The sequence below is a fragment of the Macaca thibetana genome, chromosome 11, assembly GCF_024542745.1.
Source record: "Macaca thibetana thibetana isolate TM-01 chromosome 11, ASM2454274v1, whole genome shotgun sequence".
In the NCBI taxonomy this organism is placed as follows: domain Eukaryota; kingdom Metazoa; phylum Chordata; class Mammalia; order Primates; family Cercopithecidae; genus Macaca; species Macaca thibetana.
The window spans coordinates 109,946,440-109,970,944 of record NC_065588.1 but is presented as its reverse complement, the minus strand read 5'-3'; the positions used below and the strand labels follow the sequence as shown (position 1 = coordinate 109,970,944).

At 46.8% G+C, this 24,505-nt stretch overlaps 1 long non-coding RNA gene across 1 annotated transcript in view; it reads left to right on the top strand.

Moving 5' to 3' along the window:
- The window catches only part of LOC126931551 (uncharacterized), a 31,644-nt gene extending 7,956 nt beyond the window's left edge, over positions 1-23,688 (top strand). Inside the window, exon 2 of the long non-coding RNA XR_007717887.1 lies at positions 23,306-23,688. This is a non-coding gene — a long non-coding RNA (uncharacterized LOC126931551). The remainder of the gene's footprint in view (positions 1-23,305) is intronic.
- The last annotated feature ends 817 nt before the right edge of the window (positions 23,689-24,505 follow it).

Here is a 24,505-nt window from a genome sequence, read left to right as displayed (position 1 = left end):
GCTGTGTGTCTTTCCTGTTTCAGTCTTAGGCCCTGTTGGATGCGATGGGTGTCCACTCAACCATACACAATGCAGCCTGGACATGGAGGGTTATGACTTGTATTACTTTTCTACAGTGACTATATCAAATTCTCACACACTGGGTGGCTTGAAACAATACCCCCTCACTATCTTACAGTTCCAGAGGTCAAAAGCCTGACATGGGACTCGCTGTGCTAAAAATCAAGAACTGCACCCTTAGAGACTTAGGGAAGAATTGTTTCCTTGCCTTTTCCAGCTTCTAGAAGCTGCCCTTAATCCTTGGCTCATGGCCTCTTCCTTTATCTTCAAAGCCAGCAGTGTTTTGGGCTGAATCTTTCTCCCATTGCCATCTCTGCTTGTCCCTGTCTCATCCCCTCACTTCCACTTACCAGAGCTCTCGTGGTTACACGGTGCCCACCAGATAGCCCAGCATGGTCTCCCTGTTTGAAGGTCAGCTGGTTAGCAATCTTCACTTCATCTGCACCCTTAATTCCCTTTGCCGTGTAACCGAACATTTCGCAGGCTCTGGAGATTAGGAAATGCACAGCTTTAGGGGTCATCATTCTGCCTACCACATCGCCCCTGGGGTCAGCCCCTTGCGACAGTGAGGGACCGTGGATGCTGTTGCAGTCTTCTGGTCTTCAGTAGACAATTCTGGAAAGCATTCTCTACACCCCTCAACAGGTTCCAGAGAAATCGGGTCTTTGTTGTCTGTAGTGGCACTTTTACATTGACGCTCCTCCTTCCCTGACTTACTCTCCCTCATCCCTCACTCCTGCTTCCAGAGATCACTGGTCAAATAAGTTATCTGTGCCCAAGTCCTTGTCTCAAGCTCTGCTTTCAGGAGAATCCAAACTAAAACAGTTCTGGCCAGGTGCAGTGGTTCACACCTGTAATCCCAACACTTTGGGAAGCCGAGGTAGGCGGATCACTTGAGGTTAGGAGTTCAAGACCAGCCTGGCCAATATGGCAAAACCCCATCTCTACTAAAGAGACAAAAAAGCTGGGCATGGTGATGGGTGCCTGTAATCTCAGCTAAGGAGACTGAGGCAGGAGAATCACTTGAACCTTGGAGGCGGAGGTTGCAGCGAGCCGAGATCACACCACTGCAGTCCAATCTGGGTGACAGAGTGAGACTCTGTCTCAAAAACATAAAATAAACAATTTTCCGTAAATGTTGGCTCTTACATTGGTCAAGCTAGATGTGATAGATACCTGGCACAAAGTGGCTTAAGCAAAAAGCAATTTATTTTCTCATTGACTGAAAAGTTAATGGTTATATCTAAGACTTCAGGCACAGCTGGATCCAGGTCCTCAAACAATGGCCTCAATAGTTTGTCTTTTTTGAAACCTCACTTGTACTTTCCTGTGTTGGCTTCAGCCTCAGGCACCCTTTCCCCATACATTGGCAATGACGGTCTCCAGTTGCTCAGCCAGTGACCACAACAAAATGATAAAATGATTGTGACTTTTACCCGATAGTGCCAGGAAACGCACAAATAGGCATCCTTGTTCCTCAGTTCTGATTGGCTCATCTTGGGGCACATGCCCGTGCCTGGACCAGTCACTATGGGAGAGGGGATGTGGCACTGCCATTGGCCTTGGGTCACACGAATTGGGGGTGGAGTCAGCTACGAGTTGGGGGTGGAGTCAGCTACATCAAGGCCACCTGGCCTGAGAGGGAGCAAGCTGCGTTTCCCCTAAAAACACTGGAGTGCTTCTCACATAACAAGGAGTCAAGTACAAATCGCAGACGTCCTCTACAAATGCGATCATCGTGTACTGTTAATTTTAGGTAAATCTCTTGCAAGGATGGGAGACAAGATGCCGCCCAGCAGTGGAGGCCTGGAGCTGGGAGGACGGGAAGCCAGGCGTTGTGCCAGTCATCAGTGCCAACCGGTCCTGGCTGCAGGGAATTCTTGGGATCAGAAATCCACAGTCTGAGAACTTGTCTATAATTTTGCAATTTCTATTTTCTTTGCTACAAAGCAGAGAGAAAGCCAAAAGAAAATAAAGTTCCTCTCAAAAATGCCAGGCTGTTTGCGCCGGATAAAATGGCATGTGAAGAGTGAAAGAGCCTTTTGTTGAGGCTTGGGGAGAAAGAAAAAGGGGCTGAGAGCGAGGGAAAATGTATGGGAAGCCCCCTTCCCCCACCTGGGGAAGAGGCAAAACAGAGATGGGAGGGAGAAGAGGGTTCCTCTTGCATGAGCTGAGCCCAGGGAAGGTTTGAGTGTCATTGATCATCAGGGATCATACAGACCTGGATGAGACACTCTCCCGCCACTTTCTAGTGGTGTGGGCTTGGATGTGTTTTAGAAACTCTCTGAACCTCGGTTTTCCCATCTGTAAAATGGGGCTGGTGATAGTACTTCCTCATATGCCTTAGGTGAAGATTGAATGAAATAACATATACAAAGCCATTAGCCTAACATGCTTGGCATGTGATCAAGAATTAATAGTAACTGTTATTAGGATTGCCGTTTTTACTCTGATTCCTTATACCTGTCAATAGTCAGCGTCATCTGTCTCAAGGAAAACGGGTTCCCAGCTTGCTTTTAATCAGAAGGTGGGAAGTGCAGCGGGTACAGAGACCTAGTATGCTGTGTTCATCCCCCGTTACTGCTGTCACAAATTACCACGAACCTAGAGGCTTACAATAACAAACATCTATTCTCTTACAGTTCTGAAGGTCAGAAGTGCTGAGACTGGGCGTAGTGGTGCATGCCTGTAGTCCCAGCTACTTGGGAGGCTGAGGCAGGAGGATCGCTTGAGTCCAGGAGTTCAGGGCTAGCCTTGGCAATATAGCCAAGGGTCAGACCCACACCAAAAGACGCACCCAGCCAACTCACAGAGTCACAAACAAAATCAATCATTGTTCTGAGTTTTGATAGGGTTTTTTTTTTTTAAGACCCTATCTCTTAAAAAACAAAAAAAGTCCTAAAATCAAGGCATTGGTAGGGCTACATTCCTCCTGGAGGCTCTAGGGGAGCACCTGTTTCTTTGCCTTTTCCAGCTTGTAGAGGCCACCTGCATTCCTTGGCCTGTAGCTCCTTCTTCCTTCTTCAAGGTCAGCTGTGTAGCATCTTCTAGTCTCTCTCTCTCTGCGTCCATCATCACTTCTCCTTCTCTGACTCTGCCTCCCTCTTATAAAGATCCTTGTGGCAACATTGGACTCACCCAGATAATCCAGGACCATTTCCCCAGCTCAAGATCTTTAACTGAATCACACCCACAAAATCCTTTTTGCCATGGAAGGTCACATAGTCAAAGGTTCTGGAGATTAGGATGTGGACATTTGGCGGCGGGGGGCATTATTTAGTGTGGCATCTATGCTAAGCCTAGACAACAGGAAGGCACATAAGCTGAGTTGGCTTTGGGTCAGTTGGTGTTTATGACACAGCAACCCACCCCCAAATTTAGGACTCAGAATAACGATTGATTTTGTCTGTGACTCTGTGAGTTGGCTGGGTGACAGTTTTGGTGTGGGCTGGCTCTGCTGGTCTTGGCCGGTCTTGCTCATGTATCTGCAGGCAGCTGGTAGGTTGAACATTGGCTGAATGATCTAGGCCTCACTCCCATGTCTGGCGGCTGGCTGGCTGTCTGCAGGGATAGGGGTCTCTCATCATCCAATGGGCTGGCGCAGGATTCCTTGCTTTTAGGCATCAGGTTCCAAGAGCAGAAGCTACAAGGCCACTTAAGGCTGAGGCTTGAAATGGGCACAACATTACTTCCCCTGCGTTCTGGAGACAAAGCAAGACACAGAGCCAGGTCAGGTTCAAGGACTGGGGAAACAGACTGGGGAAACAGACTCTACCTCCTAATAGAAAGAGCTCCTAGATATCATGGCCATTTCTGCAGTCCACCGCAGGGCCAGTGCCAGGCGCCGTGCTAAGTGCTTTCATTACACTATCTCATTCCATCCTCATAATAACCCTTTGAGATAATAAGCACCATTTAGAGGTCCCCAACTTATAGACGGAAACACTAAAGCTCACAGAGGTGCAACCATTTGCCTAAGGTCGAACAGCTAGTGAGTGGCAGAGTGGGGACTTAGCCCTTATGTCATGAGCCACAGTAGACCCTTCTAGCAAAAGACATGCGTTTGGAGATGGCTGACCAGCATTAGAGAGGCTGGCTAGAGGGGAAACATGAGTCTCACTTGATACTGTTGCCCAAGCACTGAACTCACCAGCTCTGCTGCTAACCCCTACGTGGCTTCCCAGGCCCCATCTCCTGGGAGGCTGAGAGGATTCCCAGCAGGGCATCTTTTTTGAGGAGCTGGGAGCCCTTCCCTCACCCATCCAGGAATATGGGAAATGGGCCTATCACTTATTGCTCCTTTTCCACCTATGCAGGAAAGGGAGGAAGGACAGCTGGCTGGGGTGGAGGTGCCTGTCACTTTCCCTGTGAGTCTGACCTTTTTGTGCCATCTCCTCTACCCCCACGTGGGTTCAAGCCCCCACTGCTTCTAACCTGGATGACACCAGAGCCTCCTCCCTGGTCTCCCTGCTTCCATCCTGGCCTTACTGCCCCCCACATCCATTTCCCACTTGGTGGCCAGGGTGAGCCTCTGACAACCTAAGTCAGATCCTATCACTCCTTCCACGGCTCCCATCTCACTCAGGCTAAAACCAAGCACCTACCAGATCCTGCCTGTGACCTCTCTGATCTCCCCTGATCCCTACCACCCTGGCCTGGGCGCCCCAGGTACCCGCCCACTCAAGGGACTCCAACCTGCCTGGAACATTCCACCTCTAGATAGCCATATGGCTCACTCCTTTACTTCATGCCAGTGGCTTCTCAAATGTCCCTTTGCCCCAGCCAGGCATGGTGGCTCACACCTTTAATCCCAGCACTTTGGGAGGCTGAGATGGAAAGATTACCTTGAGGCCGGGAGTTCAAGACCATCCTGGGCAACATAGCAAGACCCCCATCTCTACAAATGTCCCTTTGCTGGGAGGTGGGGTTTTTCCCGCCCCTCCCCTCCCCTCCTCTCCTTTTTTTGCATCTAAAATAGTGACCCTTATCTTTCTTGTCTGGCCTTTTATTCTGTTTTGCTCTTCCTCCGTAGTATGTCCTCCTAGACATGATTCTGTGTGTCGATGTATTTATTTACCATCCGCCGCCTCCAACAGACTGTCACCTCTACCAGGGCAGGATTTCTTTTTCTACCTATTCTCTGCTGTGTTCGCAGTGCTAAGGCAGTGCCTGGTGTTGGCACATAGTAGTTGCTCAGTAAATATACTTTGTGCTGATAAATGAATGAACAAACGAGTGAATGAATGGCAGTAACCCCCCGGACCCCTTGCTCTCTGGGGGCACTGGGCACAGGAGGAGCCTTATGGGAGCTGAGAGCCTAGAGGACCCTCATGATGCAGGTAGTTCTTACCTGGATTCCCCATGGGTTGAGGCACCAACAGGAGAGAAGGTGGCCAGCTCCATGAAGTCACTGGGTGCCCCCTCACCGTTTCTCCTTACAGCATCCCCTCCCCCACCTCCTTGGACGTTCATTCTTCCATTGCTGCCCACTGCTCATTAAGCAGGATCTGCTCTGTCTCCTGAATCTTCTCTGAAAGAGGCTTCTCCCAGCTTGTAGGAGAAATGCCTTGCAGGTGAAGATGGCGAGGAGGTTGGCCCTGAAATAGCCCAGCCCCTTTAAGAGACAAGCGGGGAGGAGCATCATTCAGGTGCTTCTCTGGGAAATGAACCAGGTCAGCTTCTCTTTGAGGGGCAGTGCTGACCACTCAGAGGCGGTAGTGCCTCTGGGAGGCTGAGAGGATTCCCAGCAGGGCATCTTTTTTGAGGAGCTGGGAGCCCTTCCCTCACCCATCCAGGAATATGGGAAATGGGCCTATCACTTATTGCTCCTTTTCCACCTATGCAGGAAAGGGAGGAAGGACAGCTGGCTGGGGTGGAGAAAAGGGAGGAGTCCTGAATCTGGACCCTGCAATCATCTGTGCATTTGGCCTTGGGGACTTGCTTAAACTCTCTGTGCCTTGGTTTCCTCATTTGCAGAGTGGGCATCATGCTATCTAACTCACAATATACAATGTACACTATGGCTTGAAGCTTCCAATGCCTGCAGGGGCTGGGCAGGTGGGAAGACAGGTGAAAGGGGTTGAGGGATGGGCAACATGTGAGCCCCGGCCCCTGTATGTGGGTGGCCACTATTCAGTCTTTGCCATGCAGGAAGAGGGGCTCAAAAAAGCCAAACGTGCCAATTTTGCTTAAACCAGATTTTGCTTAAAGGTGAAATTTTTTTACCTTTAAAAACGACAGCACATTCAGATTAAAAGCACTAAAAGGGATACAAGAAATCTGTCTATTAACAAGTTTGCAACCTGTGTTTCAGCCCAGCTATAGAGGGGAAACTGAGGCAAAGAGAATAGGAGCTGGTCACCCAGAAAGATAGAGGGAGAAGTGTTTGTCAGCGCTTATAGAGGGAGGGCAAGGGACAGACAACCCCTGATCCACTTTTGCTTTGGAGGACCAGAAGGCTGTGGCTGCCTTTAGAACTGGTTCATACTGAAACACAGAGACCTCCTTCTTTCCTTCCCTCTCCCATGATGAGGGATGGTGTCTTAGACCATATGGACTGCTGTAGCAAAAATACCATAGGCTGGTTGACTTCTAAACAAGAGAAATGTATTGCTGTTAGTTCTGGAGGCTGGAAAGTCCAAGATCAAGATGGCAGCAGATCAGGTGTCTGGTGAGGACTTGTTTTCTAGTTCATAGATGGCACCTTCTAGCTGTGTCCTCACATGGTGGGAGGGGTAAGGGATTTTTCAGGGGTCTCTTTTACAAGGGGACTAATCTCATTCATGAGGGCTCCACCCTCATGACCTAACCACCCCCCAAAGGCCCACCTCCTAATACCATCACATTAAGGGCAAGGAATTTTGGGGGCACACAAACATTAGACCACAGCAGATGGCATGGATGGGATTGAGGGAGAGAAAGTGTCAGAGCCGACATAGAAGTTTCTTTTCTCTTTTTTGTCCCCCTACTTGGTGACTAAACAACATTTCTCCAATCTGGTTGGGGTGGGAATCTGTTGGATGGGGTAGATAGGAGTGAGGTCTTCCAGCCTGGCATGACCTCCATTTTCCAAGATAATGTTCATCTTAAAATAACCTACTTCAATGAACATTCAGCCAAAAGACAAAATAAAGGCATTGCTAGGTAGTGTGCAGCCACTCTGTCATAGTCTTTTTTTTTTTTTAATGAACACAAATTCCTTGACTCTCTTCTTACTGAGAAGTGAGGTCTATGTCCCCCCACTTGAATTTGGATGAGCTTGTGACTCACTTATAGCCAAGAATATGGAAGAAGTGATGTTGTGTGAACTCCTCATGCCTGTGAGCCTCTCTCTGGAAAGTTCAGCGCCCCTGAGCCCAGCGTGCTGAAGAAGCCACTTGGAGAAGCCCCTGTTGTCAGGGAGCCAGCATCACCTGCCAGTCACCAGAAGTGAGCCAATCAGAAGTGAGCCATCTCAGACATCCAGCCCGGCTGAGCCTTCAACTGGCTGCTGACCCAACCAACATGTGAACTGCAACCGCATGAGAGACCCTCAAGTGACAACCATCCAGCTGAGCCTTTCCCAAGTTCCTGGCCCACAAAACCCAGAACAAAATAAAACGACTGTTTTAAGCCTTTAAAGAGCAGGGTAATTTGTTACACAGCAACAGTAAGTGGGACACATTCCCAAACCTAACTAAGAGGAGGAAATTTCCTCTTGATAAAAATGCTGATTTTTTAAATTCATCCTAGACCTTCATAAGTCAAAATCTTCTGTGGATAAGGTGTAAGAATCTGCAATTTTTTTTTTTTTTTTAAGACAAGCTCTCCCACCCCAGGTGATTCAGATGCACAGCCAACTTTGGAAATTTAAGACCTTGGAAGAGAGTCACATTGCCTCTCTGAGTCTTAGCTTCCTTGTCTGTGAATTGGGGAGGAGTGAGGGTTGGTGTGAGTATCAAAGAAGATGCTGCAGGTAAAGTCTTTAATAAGGCCAGCCAGGCGTGGTGGCTCACGCCTGTAATCCTAGCACTTTGGGAGGCCAAGGCGGGCGGATCATGAATTCAGCCTGGCCAATATGATGAAACACTGTCTCTACTAAAAATACAAAAAAAAAAAAAACTAGCCAGGTATGGTGGCAGGCACCTGTAGTCCCAGCTACTCAGGAGGCTGAGGCAGGAGAAATGCTTCAGCCCGGGAGGCGAAGGTTGCAGTGAGCTGAGATCATGCCACTGCTCTCCAGCCTGAGTGACAGAGCAAGACTCTGAAAACAAACAAACAAACAAACAACAAAGAAACGGCTTTAATAAGGCCAAGGCATATGGAAAGGACTCAGGATTGGAATTGAAGAATTAACCGTGGTATCAGTATCATTGATACCAATACTGTTGCTTTTTGTAACTACTTCACTATCATGGGTTGAATAGTGGCATCAAAAAGATATGTCCAGTTCCTAACCCCTGATGCCTGTGGATGTGACCTTATTTGGAAATAGAGCCTTTGCAGATGTAGTTAAAGATCTCAAGATGAGCTTGTCCTAGATTTAGGGTGGGTCTTACATCCAATGACGAGTGCCCTTTTAAGATGTAGAAAAGGAGAAGACGACCACATGCAGACCCACAAGAAGATGGAAGCAGAGACTGTAGTGAAGGAGCCACAAGCCAAGGAATGGCTGGAGCCACCAGGAGCTGAAAGAGGCAACGGATGATCCTCCCCTGACGACTTCAGAGGGAGCATGGCCCTGCTGACACCTTGATTTTGGATTTCTGGCCACATAGTTTGTAGCAGTTTATTACAGCTGCCGTTGGAAGCTAATGCACCACTGTTCACCAGGCACCACACCCAGCACTGGAAACAGCAAAGTGAGGAAGGGGCCCAGTGTTTCCCTAGATACAATGTCCTCAAAAGCAAGAGCTATCCTGTGACGATTCACAGAAGGGACATGGAGTCACAGTGATGAACACAGGTGTCTATGACTTCCACCGAACCTAGAGAATACTTCCTCAAGTGGGCATTTCTTCCATCACCCTCCAATGAGAACCAGGAACTTGAATACTCAATTCTAACTCAACAGTGGATCCCAGGCTGTTTGCCTTCTGATGCTGACCTGAGTGTAGCCATAGAGCTTTGAGAATCGAGACCAGAATGCTATGAATTCATCCACTCACCAAATATTTCCAGAGGTCCCCTTCTGTAAAAGGAACCAGGCCAGGCACAAGGTCCCTGCCCACACCAAGCCCAGAGTCTGGAGGAGGCTGCGGACCAGTGCACGGACAGACAGGGTGGGAAGGCAGCTGTTGGAGGCAGGGTGGTGCTGTGGTTAGGATTCTGGGCTCTGAAGCCTGCCAGAGCTGGGATTCCAGCTTTATCACTCCCTGACTGTGTGGCCTTGGGCAAGCCACTTAACCCTTTTATGTCTCTGTTCCCTCATCTCTAAATGGGGGACAACAATCACACCACCTTCAGAGGTTGGTGCTTGTGAGGACTAAATGAGAAAAACCAGGCAAGTACTGAGCACAGTGCCTGGCACAGAGTAAGTGATGAATAAAGGCGTCAGGTGATGAAGAAGGCTGGGGATGGGTAGGAGAGATTGTTGTGGCAGGGGGAACAGCAAGTGCAAAGGCCTGGAGGGAACACAAGGATGGCAGCTTTAGATACCAGATGGCTTCGGCAAGCCAGAGCCCAGAGGACAGAAGGTCCTAACCTAGTCTGGGTCACAGCCCAAACTGGGAAAGCCAAAATCAGGAAAATGCACCTAGTACTCACCAAATACCATCCCTGATTTCAGGCAAGTCACGGACCAGGTTACCAACCACAGCTCTATTGACATTTTGGGCCAGATAATTACTTGGGGTAGCGACTGTCCTGTGCATTATAGGATGTTAGCACCATCTTTGACCTCCACCCACTAAAGGCCACTAGCACCTCCTGCCCCAGTTGTTATGATCAGACTGTCTCCAGACATTGCCAAATGTCTCCTGGGGACACAATTACCCTTGGTTGAGAACCAAGGCCCTAAACCATCTCTCTCAGATCCTGCAGCCTGGGCCACCTGCCTCTTTCCATCTCTCCTGAAATGTGGCTACCAGATATGGGATGGATGCTCATCTTGACTGTACTGGCCTGGAGGAGCCTGGGCAGAGGAAACGGCACTGGAAAAAGAGTCATTTAGGAGCTTAAGGCACTCAGAGAACTTACTAAAACACCAAATCTCAGGTCCCTCCAGGGGCGTGGATTCAAGCAGTGCAGTAGCATGGAGATGCACTGGCTTCCCTTCAAGAAAAGCCTCCTTGCCCCGCTGCAGGGGTGTGGTCTGTGGATAACTTCTAGCTCATCCGTGTTTGCTTCCTTCAAGGTCCTGCTTTTTCTGGGCTGCCCCTGGCCAGTGGCTGAGCGAGGCCCTGGGAGATGAGGGCATGATCTCCTTAGGGTGGCACCTGGCCAGTGAGCATGGCAGTGGCACCAGGGCCATGGTCATTTCTGCCCAACTCAGGACTCCTCTAACCACCTTTGATCTGTAGCTCCCCACTGGGCTGGCAGAAATGTGTCATATCTGCACATCTGTGGTCTGACCCGACCTCATGCCCCATCCTGCTTCCTCCCTTTGTTCTTCCAGGTGTTAGAGCCCAGCAAACCCTTTGTACTTCCAACTAACATAGATGCTCAGGGTAGAGCCTAGAAATCTGAGTTTCAAAATTGTTCCCCAAGTAAGGCCATTGCTCAGTGAGGTCTGGGAGCCTCCAGGCTAAACAGACTCCCAGTTCTCTGCCAGCGCTGACATTCTAGGGTTTTATGATTTGGGAGAAACTTGATTTGGCCTGGGGGTGTGTTTGCATGGGTGCAATAAACCATACTGTCACGGGTTTTATGGTTTCCTTCTCTGGGCACTACTGGCAGTGAATTTGAAAGGCTTCCCACCTGAAGAGGAAGAAGAAACCTGGGCTTGTATTGTTCCGATTTGAGTTCCTACCTAGAGGAAGGGATATCTCTAGGTCTGATAACTTTCTCATCAGAAAGAGTCAGGAGCCATCATTGTCCCCATTTTACAGATGAGGGGAAAAGTATACCCTAAAGGAAGGAATAAGGACTTCAGAGTCTGCAGATAGTTTGTGGTGGACTTTAAGATAATCACTTACTCTCCCTAAGCCTCAGTTTCCTCATCTGCAAAATGAGGCAGTCAGTCATTCGTGAACTTTATTGAGTCCTTACTGTGTTGAGCACAGTTATCAGGAATGGGGATTCAGCTGTGAATAAGACAAATAAGATGGAACACATGTCATGGGGTTTGCATTCTAGAAGGGAGATGGGCAATAGACAGATGAACAAATAGTTTCAGATAGGGCGAGTGCTATGAAGACGGAGAAATGGGGTGATGAGGCAATGATGGGAACTGGGGTGAGGGTAGGCAGTAACTGGATGACAAGAGACAGCGACATTTAAATGAGACCTCAAGGATGAGAAGAAATTGTCCACTGGAGGAGCTGGGGGAATGGTGTGCCAGGCAGAGGGAACAGCAAATGCAGAAACCTGAAGTGGGGAGGGAACGAGCTTGGTGTGGGAAAGGAACCTCCCAGAGGTGCAGCAGGTGAGGGGATGAGGGTGGAGAGGTTCCCCGCGTCCATGAGAACTTTAGCTATTACTGTCCCTGAGAGGGGCAGCTCCTGGAGTTTACAGCAGAAGAAAGCCGTGGTGAAGCTCACTTAGAAAATGACTAAGGCTTCCTTAGAAGATAATTCACTTTGGCTCCCTTAGGAAAGGACTAAGGCTCACTTAGGAGCTTCCATTTTTAGGACAAAGGACTTGCCCAAGGCCACAAAGACTACCACCCCAGCTTCTTCTCCCAGTCATTCCCCTCTAGCACAGGAGAAGGCAAACCAGGCTGGGAAGTGCAGAGGCAGACCCCAATACAGCAGGTGTTCCTCCAAGCAGACCAAGTTGGGACAGAAGGGGCGACAAATCAGCCCCACAGAGCAAAGCACATGGAGCACTTTGAGGACCTGGACTGCTTCTGACCATGGGGTCACATGGCCAGCTCTAACTACCCCTCCCCATGGAGGGGGATCTGGGCTAATAGCCAGGGAGACTGGGGTTATAAATTATATGGGGTTGGACAGAGGCAAAGTAGAGGCTGGCATGTAGCTTTAAATGGGTTTCTCCAACTCTGAGGTCTCCCTTTTGTTCCTTAAGCTTTTGTAACCCACAGCTTTGCAGTCCCCAGAGAACTGTGCCTGAACTCACTGGTGAATTGGAATTTTTTTCTTTCATTATTTTATTTACTTGTTTTCCAGTTTTATTGAGGTATAATTGAAAAGTTAAAATGGCATATATTCAAGATGACCAATGTGATGATTTGATCTATGAATACACTGCAAAATGATTACCACAATCAAGTTAATTTTTTAGTGGCCACTCTGGGCAAGGGAGGTACAGTTTCTGGTTTTGAGGCTGTTGTTTTGTTTTGTTTTTGTTCCTGGGAAGCTGCAGCCTCCATGATTGGACACCCGCATTTCTTGGGAAGCTTTTGAACGCTATGACTTCTGGTCTCACCACTACCCCTCCACTTCAGGCTCTCATGGGTTCAGTCCTGGATGCTGTAATAACTTCTTCCCTCTCTTCCCAGGTGCTAGCCAGGATCACTTCCTCCCAAGTCATCCCAGAGGGAGGGCAGGAGGGAGAATGAAATGAAAGAGAGAGGGAGAGAAAGGAAGGAAGAGAAGGAGGGAGAATGGAGGGATGTATGGATTTGGATGTATGGGTTCCATTCTTTCTACCCTGGCAAATGCTTACTCATCCTTCAGTGTCCATCCAAAGTGGCACCTCTTCCTGGGCACCATCTCCAGAGTCTCTTTCAAGCAGGTAGCTACATCCCACAAAACAACCACCCATCTGACCATGCAAGTGTGTGGGGGAATGAAGACCAGCCCGGGAGTCTAAGATGAATGTCTTGCTTCTTGCTCTGCCACTGACTCACAGGGTACCCCAAGCAAGTCCCTTCACCTCCTAGGTCTCAGTTTCTCCATTTATACCACTAAGGTAGTGGACCTGATGGCCTCAAGTCTCAACATTTTTATTCCCTGAAAAGAAACTCTTGGTGCTGAGTGGTCTTCTTCTGCCCTGGCATCTCACCTTTCAAACACTTGTCTCTTCTCACCACACCCACCACTTAGTATGTGCTCTTGGAGAACACCCAGGACCCAGGGTCTCTGCACACATCATGAGTCCAGCTCAGCATTTGAGGTGGAATCAGAGGAAAGGAAGGAGAGTGGAGGGAATAGTCAGTATTTTGGCAAGCTCATAATACTTTCCCCCTTTGTCTAGAAACTTCAACCCAATTTCCCTTTGAAGGCACTACCTCCTTCCCCCAGTCATGAATGAGTACAGGTCTCAAGCCTGGACAACCAAATGCACAGTGCTTGGTTCAACTCTGGACCTGTGACTCAAGCCAGACCAAGGGAGTGACATGCAGGGCTTTGCCTGGAACTATTCTGAAAGGGGCACTCTCTTTCTGCTGGGCTACTGATAATATGTGCATCCATGATAGGAAAGCCTGCCTGATAATGAAGCTAATAAGAGAAGAGCAGAGCCAAGAGATGCTGGGAAAGCAGATGCCTGAAAATATCATTTGAGCCCCTGGGTCCAGCTGCACCTGAAGCCACTACTATCCCTTGGACTTTGCGGTTATTTGAGTCCATAAATACCCTTTGGCATTAAGCCAGATTGCATCTTAAGGCATATAGAAATAAGAGAAATGAAAAAAGAAATGAGAAAAGAAATTGAAAAGAGAGACAGCAGACAACTGATTTTCTACTGAAGCTTCCAGAAGGAATCAACTCTGCCAACACCTTGATTTTGGACTTGTGGCCTTCAGAACTGTGAAATGATAGACGTCTGTTATTTTAAGGCACCTAGTGTGTAACATTTCATCACAACAGCCCTAGGAAATGAATACAGGGAGGAAAATCCTACAGCACAGAGGCATGGAGGTGCCAGAATGCCCCGTCTGCCTGAAGAGTAGATGGAGATGAGGCTGGAATTGTCCATCCTAGCTGCCCAGACCCATGTGCCTTTGTTTTATGTAGTTACAGTGCCTATGATACATATTTGCTATCACATATGTCACTATGAACCTCCTCGGGAGGACGGAGAAGTCAAATACCTTAATTATTCCAACACAAGCTTGCGTGAACAGATAATCATCACTACGAGTATATTGTGTGCCTGCTAAGCACCAGGCCTGAGATAAGGAAGCATTTGCTGTGGTGAATGTTCCCTCCAAAGCTCATGCTAAAATTTAATTGCCATTGCAACAGTGTTGCAAGGTGAGAACTTTAAGAGATGATCAGGTCATGAGAACTCTGCCCTCGTGAATGGATTAATACCGTTATCACAGTAGTGGACCCCCCTTTTCTCTTGCCGTCTGTCTCTCATGTTAGCTTGTGCTTCCGCCTTTCATCATGGAATAACACAGCAAGAAGCCCCTCACCAGAGGCACCTTGATATTGGACTCCCCAGCCTCCAGAACTGTGAGAAATACATGTCTTTTCCTTATAAATTACCCAGTATATGGTATTCTGTTATAGCGGTGGTAAATGGACTAAGCATTTTGCGTACATTATCTGTCATATTAAAAATGTTTTTACCCAGGAACATAGATTCAAGTTACCCTGAATATACATTATCTCCCTACATTATCTCTTTTAATCCTTACCTATTAGATAGATATTGCTATTATCCCCATTTTGCAGGTAAAACCTCAAACTCCCAAAGAACTCCTGCATTGAGGAAAGTAAAACCAATAGCTACCATGTTCAGTGGTCCCCTTTACCCATGGTACAGTACAGTATGCTAAGATATTTTGAGAAAGAGAGAGGCCGCATTCACATATCTTTTATTGCAGTATATTGTTACAGTTGTTCTATTTTATTTGTCATTGTTGTTAGTCTCTTACTGTACCTAATTTATAAATTAAGCTTTATCACAAGCATGTGTGTATAGGAAAAAACAGTACAGATGTTCCTCAACTCACAATGGGGTTATGTCCTGATAAACCCTTTGTTCAGCTGAAAATATCTTTAAGTTGAAAATGCATTTAATACCTCTACCTCTAACCTACCAAACATCAGAGCTTAGCCTAGCATACCTTAAATATCCTCAAAACACTTACACATGAAACACTTAAAACAGCCTACAGTTGAAAAAAAAAAATCTAACACAAACCTATTGTATAACAAAGCATTGAATATGTCATCTCTTCATTTAATTTAATTTCATTTTATTTCATTGTATTTATTTATTTTTTTAGAGACAGGCTGCTCTGTTACTCAGGCTGGAGTGCAGTGGCGTGATCATAGCTCATTGCAATCCTGAACTCCTGGGCTCAGGCCATCCTCCCATCTCAACCTCCTGAGTAGCTACAATGCAAGTGCATGCCACCACACCTGGCAAATCTTTTAATTTTTATTTTTGTGGAGACGAGGTCTTACTATGTTTCTCAGGGTGATCTTGAACTCTTAGCCTCAAATGATCCTCCCACCTTGGCCTCCCAAAGTGCTGGGATTACAGGCGTGAACCTGTGCCCAACTTCTTCTTATATGTTGAACACTGTACTTAAAGTAAGAAATTGAATGGTTGTATGGGTACTGTATGTTTTCTGCTGAATGCATATCACTCTCACACCATCGTAAAGTTAGAAAATTATAAGTCTAACCATCATATGTTGGGGACCATCTGTGTGTTACTATCCATGGTTTTAGGTATCCACTAAAAGTCTTGAAATGTATCCTCTTCAGGTCAGGAGGCACTGCTGTAATAATAAAAACAGCTTGCACTTCCACAAGATTCAGACATGCCAGATAGTGGTCTAAGAGCTTTGCATGCATATTAATTCATTTCACTCTCACAGTAACCTGATGAGGGACTTACTATGATTCTTCCCATTTTACAGGTGAGGAAACAGAAATAAAAAGACACCAAGGGCTTGCGCAAGCTTGAGCTGGAATTTGCACCCAGGTCGCCTCACTCCAGCTGCCTCTCATTTACTGCAGGCCTGTCGGGTGCCAGGCACTGTGCTGGCACATATTCTACATATTTCATCCTCCCAGCCTCTCAGTGACCAAGTGCAGAAATTGCTGTGACCATTTCATACTGAATATTTGAAGGATAAGCAAGTGATAGTGGCACACAAAGGGACACTTACTATGGTGCTTCCTTCATCCTTATTTGGTTTTGGACACGTTCCCTGCCTAACTCACCAGACTCTCCAAGGGCATGGAACATGCCTAATGGAGCCTTGGATCCTGCATGTATTGCACGGTTCCTGGCACATAGTAGATGCACATGTTTCTTGAACTAACCCATCATCTGCACGCCCTTTTGCATGTGACATGGCCCTCCTCCTCTCATGACTGCCACAGCCGTGCTCATCACCCTGGGCACCAGAAGGCAGAAGGCTGGTGAAGCGATTTGGCTGAATTCACTGCCTCCCTCTTGACGGAGGGACCGGGGTGAGGAGGGGGAGGTGGCAGCAGGATCCACTCCAATGGTGCCTGCATAGACCTATATATCACCCAATACAAATAGAGCCACTCCGAGAAGTATTGAGCGGAGTTCAGGCAGACAGTGCGAGGGGAGCTGGCCTCCTCGTCCATCAGTGCCACTGCTGCTGCCCAGGGGTGAGGACCATGGTGGGGCCCCTTGCAGGTGCCCCCACAGAGCCCCCCGCCCCTAGTTGCCCCCTCTGCAGATGGGTGGAGGGTGATGGTTGCATAGGGATATGATTTTATTGTATAAATCTCCTTTTGTGGCCCTGCCTGTTTTGGATCTAAGCAGGAGGGGTGGTGGGCAAATAGAAGGTGACAGCAGGACATTTATTGTTCTGATGGACCAATAGGGAAGCTGGGGTGGAGGCCAGCAGCAGCAGCAGTTAGGTCAGTGTGGTTGGTGGTACTTATAGCCGATAGGATCTAGATGAGTCCAAGACAGACCACTGCAGAGAGAGCCAGCCCCCACCACAGCCCCATCAGTAAGCCTGTGGGTAGGGAACAAGCTGGACAGCACTGTGCAACCTGGCATGGATGGGTGGAAGGTGTGGATTTTCACAGCAAGGTTGGGGAAGGTGGATAAAAGGGTGGCAGTGGGAACAGCTTGGGCAGCGATCTGGGGAGAGAACAAGAGACCCCTGGACACATACTGTCTGTTTCACATTCTATCTTTCCATGTCTCTGCCTCTGTCTCCTCGTCTATGTTTGGTTTTCCTTTTTCTCTCTTGTCCCTTTCCTTCCCTTCATTCCTCCTTCTCTGCCCCTTTTCCCTTCCCCTTCTCTCTCTCCATCTCTTTCTGTCTCTCCTTCCCTCCCTCTCTCTCTCTCTTCCTCTGTTTTTTCTCTGGGTGTGGATGTGACTTTCTGACTTATTCTCCCCTACTCCTCCCTCCTTCTCCACCTCTCCTCCTTACTCTCCCCTCCTCCTCCCTCCTTCTCCACCTCTCCTCCTTACTCTCCCCTCCTCCTCCCTCCTTCTCCACCTCTCCTCCTTACTCTCCCCTCCTCCTCCCTCCTTCTCCACCTCTCCTCCTTACTCTCCCCTCCTCCTCCCTCCTTCTCCACCTCTCCTCTCTCTTTGTAGGTATTCACTACAGCTAGCATTTAGTGGGTGTGTGCGTTGTTCCGGACACTCTTCTGAGCTCTTCACACATATGTGCATACGTTCATTCCTCAATCCTCACACTGCCAGTAGAGCAGATATTGCTCCTGGCTCCTGGTATCTCTTTCTGAGGGCCTTGTTTGCATCCGGACCCAGGATGCTCATGAGTGACTTTTCTGGAATCCAAGCACATTGTGCCTGTTAATAGTGATGATGACGATCATGATAATCGTGAAGATAAAAAATTATCAGGCATTTTCTCTGTACTAAATCCTTTACGTATATCATCTCCAGGAATCCCCTGGGTACCTCCAAGAAGTAGGCATTATTATGCCCACTCTACAGATGAGGAAACTGAGGCTGAGAGAGGTTAAATAAGTTGATCAAGTTCACACAGTTGATAAGACATGAAGCAGGGCTGGAAACAAGGTCTTCTGGAACTTCACCTCACTGATCTGCTACAGGAGGGAGTCTGGGAAGCCTTGGGAAGCCCATTCAGGGCTGGAACTCTGGTCTACAAATCATCCCTCCCTGGGAACCTGGCTCAGGGGCCAGCCCCATCAGTGTCTCAGCAGAAACCACTGGTCATCTTAGCTATAGCCTTTCACCAAGGAAGAATGCCTGAAATCATATCCATGCCCAGGAAAGGCTGACAATTACAGTTGAGCTTTCCATCAAGATGGCTGCTCTTGACTCAGATTGGGTCAGAAATTAAAATAGGAAATTCAAGGTTATAACACTTTGGTCATGGCTCACATACAGTTCTTCTTTAACAAAATCCCTAATATGGAGTAATCAATATTTTTGAGGTGTGTGCCAGGTCAACACCCTTCTTCACTGAGAACCTCACATTCCCTCATCCCCTAATGGAGAAAGCTCTTGGAGGCCATGTTGGTGTCATGTGACCCTGCTTCCCAGGCTGATTGGATCAAGGGTGATCACCTGATCCAAGATGGGCTGATCAGATCCTCTCTCACCTCAAGTTTGGAATTGGGAATCTAATCTTTTTTCTTTTTACTTTTTAAAAACTGTCATATAAAATAGTTTTATTATTTTTAAATTATGTAAATAATACATGCCGATTGTAAAAAATATTCAAGCTTTTACATAAAAATAGAAGGAAGGCAATAAAAATTACCTGAAAGCCCATCATCCTGTTAGCCATTTATATTTGGTGACCATTCTTTCATTCATTTCTTTGTGTATTAACTCACACACATATATCTAATTTTATATGGATGGAATTTTAAATGAATGGGCTCATGTCACATGAGCTGGTTAAATACAGTCAATTTTTTTTTCTTATAATAGAGGGGCTTTTTCTTTATTCCTCCCTCACACCCTCTCTCCTCACTTTGTCCCCTTCTTTTTGAGTACCTTCCACTTCCTTACCCCTCCCCCACCCCAGACCTAGCCCTAGTAACCAGTTCATAACCTGATGTAAATGTTTTTGTGGTAAGCTGCATAATGGTCTCCAAAAGAGATCCATGTGGAACCTGTGAGTGTTTCCTTATATGGCAAAAAGGACTTGCAAATGTGATTAGATTAAGAGCCTTGAGATGAGGAGGTTATCTGGATTATCTGAGTGGTCCTAATGTAACCACAAGCAACCTTATAAAAGGGATGCAGGAAGAAACCAAGTTAGGGAAGAAGGCAACGTGAAGACAGAAGGAAAAAATGCAGTGATGCAGGTATGAGCCAATGAATACCAAAGCTGCCTCTAGAACCTGGAAAGAGCAAGGAATGGTTTCTTCCTTGGAGCCTCCAGAAGCAGTCAGTCCTATCAACATCTTGCTTTTCGCCCTGTAAGGCTGATTTTAGATTTCTGACCTCCAGAGCTGTAAGAGAAAAAATTTGTGTTGTCTTTGGCCACTAAGTACATGGTAATTTTTCACAGCAACAATAGAAAACCATTACAAATTTTAGTACCAAGAGTGGAGTGCTACTGTAACAAGTACCTACACAAGTGCAAGTGACTCTGGAATTGGGTGATAGGTAGAATCTGTAAGAATTTGGAGGTACATGATAGAAAAGGCCTAGACTGCCTTAAACAGACTGTTGATACAAATGTGGATGTTCAGCACTTTAGGCAGCTGAAGTGAATGGATCACTTGAGCCCAGGAGTTGGAAACCAGCCTGGGCAACATGGCAAAACCCCATCTCTACAAAAACTACAAAAATTAGCCTGCTGTGGCGGGACATACCTGTGGTCCCAGCTACTTGGGAGACTGAGGTGGGAGGATCGCTTAAGCCTGGGAGGCAGAGGTTGCAATGAGCCAAGATTGTGCCACTGCACTCTTGGGTGGGTGACAGAGTGAGACTCTGTTTCAAAAGAAAAGAAAAAAAAAGAAAAGAAAAAAGAAAAGAAAAGAGGATGTTAAAGCTGTTGCTGGTGAGGGCTCAGAAATAATAGTGGACCATGATGGAGAAAGTCCGTATCATCTTAAGAGAGTATCTAAATCGTCAAAAACTGTCTGATGATAGAAATGTGAATACTAACGATTCTGCCAATGAAGGCTCAGAAGGAAATAAAAACACGTTTTTGGAAAGTAGAGGAAAGGGGATACTTGTTATATAGTGTAAGAAAGCCTAGCTGAATTCTGTCCTGCAATTATGTGGAAGCCAGGACTTGCAAATGATGAATTTCTATATTTTAGCTGAGAAGATGTCCAAGCAAAGTGTTGAAAGTGTAGCCTGGCTTCTTTTTGCTGCTTATAGTAAAATGTGAGAGGAAAGAAAAAACTTCAGAGAAGAACTATTAAACAAAAAGGAACCAGGGCTTGAAGATTTGAGATATTATCAGACTATTCGGATTGCAAATGATGCTAACATTAGTAGATTCACTGTCAGCAAAGCATGCTCTGGAGAGAAAGCCAAGGGTATGGCTGGAAAGCACCTTACTAGTGCCTCAGAAAGATCCAAAGGTCACAGTATTGAGTCACATACAGGGCTTTTTGAAGGGATCAAACATGTGACTTCTTGATTCCCTCAGCCATCTCAGCGGAAGACAGGAATAGAGATGAGGTGACCCAGGAAAGATTTGTGGAGGAGCCTTGTCTAATGAAGTGAATCTCTGTGATATGCATGGGAAATCCACAAGGTTTCTGAGACTATTGTACCAGGAGAAACACTGTCACCTTGGACTAAGAGGGACAGAGAGATGACAAACTGAAAAAGGCTATCAGTCTCTCAAAATTCTACAGGCAGGAAATAGGCTGATGGTAGTACTCAGCTGAAAACATGCCATCATTTTTTTAAATAAGAAAAGAAAAGAAAGATGGCTGGGTGCAGTGGTTCATGCATTTAATCCCAACACTTTGGGAGTCAAGGCAGGAGGATTGCCTGAGCCCAGGAGTTAGACCAGCCTGGGCAACATGGCAAGATCCCATCTCTACTAAAAAAAAAAAAAAAAAAAAAAAAAAAAAAAGGAACATGACTCAGAAAGCTAAGCCAAGTGCCCAGATGGCATCAGCAACAAGGAACTAGTACACCTTCCAGACTTCCAAACGAATACACCTTCCCTTGTCCATGTTCTGATCACCACATTAAGTTATCTGTTCCTGACTGAGGATATGTAAACTCAGCAGGTGCAAGGTGACCACATTAAACCATATGTGTAGATCTAAGTAGTTGTAACTGATATGGAGAAGCCTGGAGAGAGAGAGAGAGAGAGAGAGAGAGAGAGAGAGAGGAAGAGGTTGGGGGAGAGGGAAGACCGGGGAATACAGAAGAGATGCTCAGTGCCTGGGGTCCTGACAACCTCCCCTTCTCTGCTACAGGGGACTCAAGAGCCAGCTCTCCTTCCTGTCCTTGGGACCGGCACACACACTGTGCTTCTCAGTAGCCAAGAAGTTTGCTTCCTTCTCATCCAGGGTTCTCTTCTAGAGTTTCTGAGAAAAAACGTTTTGCAACAGGTCTTCTGGATCTACTAAGTCTGGAACTATGTATCCAGGTGATGTCAGCTTCTAGCTGTTCCTCCCAGGAAAGCCTGCAGTTTTGGAGGAGCCGTCATCCTCTACAGAGCTAGCCCAGTGGAGGGCTGATAAGGGAAAGGGGTACACTCCCCACTCTACTAACCCCTCTACCTTTAGATTTCCACCAAGCCAGCACATCAGTCTAGCCAGTGAGTCAGAGTTTATCAAAGGGCTGTGTGACCTTGGGAAAAATAGTTAACCGCTCTGGGCCTCAAATTCTTCATTTCTGAAATAGGCATTATAATAGTGCCTATCTTATAGCATTGCTGTGAGAGTTAGTTAACAAACTAACAGCATGTTGTGAAAATGCTTAACACAGTACCTGGGACAGAGTAAGGGCCCAATAAAAGTGATAATAATAATATTAAATATTAGACTAAGGAGTTAGTTACTGTTTCACTCATTGCTGCTGCCTTTATTCACAGCTGCTAGTCCATCAAAATCATTCTCTCTTTTTTTTTTTCTTTTTTTAGCAAGGTCTGTCTCTGTTGCCTAGGCTAGTGTGCAGTGGCATGCTCTCAGCTACTGCAACCTCCACCTCCTGGGCTTAAGCCAACCTCCCACCTCAGCCTCCCAAGTAGCTGGGACTACAGGCATACACCACCGTGCCTGGCTAATTTTTTGTTGTTGTATTTTTTGTAGAGATGGGGTTTCACTTTGTTACCAGGATGGTATTAAACTCATGAGCTCAAGTGATCAGCCTGCCACAGCTTCCCAAAGTGCTGGGATTACAGGCATGAGCCACCACGCCTGGCCCATCAAAATAGTTCTTATTAAGCACTGGCAAGGGGGTGAAAATCATCTGTTGTATGTTTAACCCCAAGACCGCTTTTAAAATGGAATGTAGGAGATTCCCAGCCTCTTCCAGGGTCATAGCAGTAAGGCCAGGTGATCACTGCCGTGTGGAACTGCCTCTTTTCACCAGCCTAGATTTGCCACTTTCGAATCAGTGGATCTCATCTCTTAGTCACTGATTAAAATCACCTGGGAATTTCAAAACAATGCTAATACCTGCTGACCCTGAATATCTGGGCTTGTGGCCAGGGCACTGGTATCTTTAAAAGCTTTCCAGTTAGCGTTGCCAGATGAAATACAGGACACCCAGTTAAATTTGAATTTCAAATAAACAATAAATAAAAATTTTTAGTATAAGTATATCCCAAATTTTGCATGAGATCTCCTTATATGCCCCTAGTTATTCCTTGTCTATCTGAATTTCTAATTTAACTGGCCATCCTGTGTTTTTATTTGCCAACTCTGGCAACCATACACCCAGAAAATTCTGAGGACCCAGTGAAGATAGGGTAGCACTGGCATCAATGACATCCTTTGGAATTCAAAAAATCCAAAGAGCTAACTCTCACAGTAAACTGAGGGCTGGGCTTCAGCGTTCATACTGTGGTTAGCGGGTAATTTTCTCACCCCTTGTGTGGGCATACTAACGCATACCACTCTCGGAAACTCTCAAGAGAAGTAAGAGTCTGGTACTCAAGCCTGACTGCAGATATCCTGCCTCTGCTACACCGACCCGTGTCTCTTCGCCGCGGCCGTTCTACACATCACATCCATCCCCACAATATAATGTACTTTGGTATGCTGTAAGCAAAACCCCTCTTATTACACTTTGTAAGAGTCTAATTTATTTGCTTTAGGTCTAAAGTCCAGCAGGTCAGGGAGCAGACCTGTCTCATCTTCTAGTCGTCTATTGTATCTCAATACAATGTCTGGGACAGGAGAAACACCCAATACATATGGGCAGAATAAATAAATGACACAGTTCTGGAGTGGCAGCAGATCAATTTCCTGGTCTGTGTCTCTTCAATGGACAAGTCGATACATCTCTGCTGCTCCACGTGTAGTCCATGGACCAGGCCCATTCTCATCACCTGGGAGCTCATGAGCAATGCCGCATCTCAGGGTCCCACCCCAGACATCTGCATCGGCTGAATCCGGTTCACCACTCGCTTGAGGGTAATTGCATATAAGTCTCCAAGTCTCAGTTTCCTCAGCTGAAAAATAAAAGGTAATAAAGCCCTTTACTGCCTCTTCCTAGCGCTGTTGCCCATATCAGGTGAGAGAATGGACTGGAAGGTGCAAACTTGAATATGCTGTTTACAAGATGACATCATTCCTGTTATGAGTGGTTGGAGGGTTATAAAATAGTACCCTGCTTCCTCAACTTCTTTCTAGCTAACCCTCTCCCTCTCTTTGTTTCTCTGCTCCCAAGTTCCCAGTCCCTAAATAAAACCCAGCTTCCCCTTCCTGCTTCTTCTGCCCGCCCCTCCCCTTGGAGTCTCTCATAGCAGGCAGAATTGTCCAGGTGCTTGTCAGTTTTTGTGGCTTGAAACAAGCTTTTGCACGTGTCTGTCTGAAGGAGGTCAGCGTGGGGGGTGGCTAGGGGGTGAGTGGGACCGTTTCAAACAGGCTCAAGTCCCCTGCGTTCGGTTTTGTCTTGTTGCAAATGTGTCGTTTGATGCAGGCCTGATCAAACACGTCCCTGAGCTGGAGGATGTGGGGATGGAGAGAGGAATTAACATTTTTCTCTCTGCTGAGCCTGCCGGCGTCCCGCCCCCTCCTGCATTTGGCCTCATGGGGATAGCATCCAATTATAGATGGACCTCAAAGTCCAGCGTCTGCCTTCACATCCCGCACCAGCTCCTGAGGTTTTCAAAGGAGTGAGCTAACATCTATTAATGTTTTCGACGTACCGAGCTGTGTGCTGGGTGCTTTACAAACATTTTTATGGGGTTACTGGGGGAATAAAATGAAACACAGGGTTAATGCATTTCCTGAAATCGAAAATTCCATCAACTGTAGCTTTGCCCCTAGATTTAATAACAACCACATTAAAT